This window comes from Arachis ipaensis, chromosome B3, assembly GCF_059453495.1.
Source record: "Arachis ipaensis isolate K30076 ecotype BB chromosome B3, ASM5945349v1, whole genome shotgun sequence".
Classification (NCBI taxonomy): Eukaryota; Viridiplantae; Streptophyta; class Magnoliopsida; order Fabales; family Fabaceae; genus Arachis; species Arachis ipaensis.
In genome coordinates this window covers 124,094,029-124,096,287 of record NC_142438.1, presented here as the reverse complement: position 1 = coordinate 124,096,287, position 2,259 = coordinate 124,094,029, and the positions used below count along the sequence as shown (strand labels likewise).

Here is a 2,259-nt window from a genome sequence, read left to right as displayed (position 1 = left end):
CTTGTTTGAGTCTTGAGTCATATCATAAGTTTGGTGTCACTTGCATATTCATCTTGCATTTTTCGAAAATTCATGCATTCATAGTGTTCTTCATGATCTTCAAGTTGTTCTTGGTCAGTCTTCTTGTTTGATCTTGATGTTTTCTTGTTTTGTGTCTTTTCTTGTTTTACATGTGCATCTTTCGTTTATTAGAGTCTAAACATGAAAGATTTCTAAGTTTGGTGTCTTGCATGTTTTCTTTGCATATAAAATTTTTCAAAAATATGTTCTTGATGTTCATCATGATATTCACGGTGTTCTTGGTGTTCATCTTGACATTCATATCATTCTTGCATACATTCATTGTTTTGATCTAAAAATTTCATGCATTGCATTATTTTACTTGTTTTTCTCTCTCATCATAAAAATTCAAAAATCAAAAAAATATCTTTCCCTTTTTCTCTCATCAAATTCGAAAATTTGGGTTGACTTTTTCAAAAATTTTTAAAATCAAGTTGTTTCTTATGAGTCAAATCAAATTTTCAATTTGAAAATCTTATCTTTTTCAAAATCTTTTTCAAAAATCAAATCTTTTTCAAATTTCTCAGTTATTTTCGAAAAATCCAAAAAAATATTTTTCAAAAATCTTTTTCTTAATTTTACATCATATTTTCGAAAATAACATCAACAATTAATGTTTTGATTCAAAAATTTCAAGTTTGTTACTTGCTTGTTAAGAAAGATTCAAACTTTAAGTTCTAGAATCATATCTTGTGATTTCTTGTGAATCAAGTCATTAATTGTGATTTTAAAAATCAAATCTTTTTCAAAACTAATTTCAATCATATCTTTTCAAAAATATCTTCTTATCTTATCTTTTTCAAAAATTTGATTTCAAAATATCTTTTCTAACTTCCTAACTTCTTATCTTTTCAAAATTTGTTTCAACTAACTAACTAACATTTTGTTTGTTTCTTATCTTTTTCAAAACTACCTAACTAACTCTCTCTCTAATTTTCGAAAATATCTTCCCCCTTTTTCAAAAATTTCTTTTTAATTAACTAATTATTTTTATTTTTGATTTCAAAATTTTTCGAAAATTACTAACACTTTTCAAAAACCATTTTCGAAAATCACTAACTCTTTTGCAAAAATATTTTTCGAAAATTCTCCCTCTCCCATCTTATTCTATTTATTCATTCATTTACTAACATCTCATCTCACATCTCAACCATCCTCACAGTTGTGTTTCTTCCATTACATTACATTCTTTATCTCCCCCTCTTTTCTCCTACGCACAAAGGGATCCCTATACTGTGGTATAAAGGATCTCTATTATTATTATTTTTCTGTGCCTTCTTCTTTGTCATATGAGCAGGAGCAAGGATAAGAACACTCTTGTGGAAGCAGATCCAGAACCTGAAAGGACCCTAAAAAGGAAACTAAGAGAAGCTAAAATACAACAATCCAGAGATAACCTTTCAGAAATTTTCGAACAGGAAGAGGAGATGGCAGCCGAAAATAATAATAATGCAAGGAGAATGCTTGGTGACTTTACTGCACCTAATTCCAATTTACATGGAAGAAGCATCTCCATTCCTGCCATTGGAGCAAACAACTTTGAGCTGAAACCTCAATTAGTTTCTCTGATGCAGCAGAACTGCAAGGTTCATAGACTTCCATCTGAAGATCCTTTTCAGTTCTTAACTGAATTCTTGCAGATATGTGATACTGTTAAGACTAATGGAGTAGATCCTGAAGTCTACAGGCTCATGCTTTTCCCTTTTGCTGTAAGAGACAGAGCTAGAATCTAGTTGGACTCTCAACCCAGAGACAGCCTGAACTCTTGGGATAAGCTGGTCACGGCTTTCTTAGCCAAGTTCTTTCCTCCTCAAAAGCTGAGCAAGCTTAGAGTGGATGTTCAAACTTTCAAACAAAAAGAAGGTGAATCCCTCTATGAAGCTTGGGAAAGATACAAACAGTTGACCAAAAAGTGTCCTTCTGACATGCTTTCAGAATGGACCATCCTGGATATATTCTATGATGGTTTATCTGAGCTATCAAAGATGTCACTGGACACTTCTGCAGGTGGATCCATTCACCTAAAGAAAACGCCTGCAGAAGCTCAAGAACTCATTGACATGGTTGCTAATAACCAGTTCATGTACACTTCTGAGAGGAATCCTGTGAATAATGGGACGCCTATGAAGAAGGGAGTTCTTGAAGTTGATACTCTGAATGCCATATTGGCTCAGAATAAAATATTGACTCAGCAAGTCA

General features: G+C 32.2%; 1 non-coding gene across 1 annotated transcript; it reads right to left on the bottom strand.

Annotated features, from left to right (window-relative positions):
* Positions 1 to 1,883: 1,883 nt before the first annotated feature.
* Positions 1,884 to 1,991, bottom strand: LOC148572342 (small nucleolar RNA R71). The gene has a single exon (XR_015908054.1). It is a non-coding gene; the product is annotated as a small nucleolar RNA R71 (small nucleolar RNA).
* Between the last annotated feature and the right edge of the window lie 268 nt (positions 1,992 to 2,259).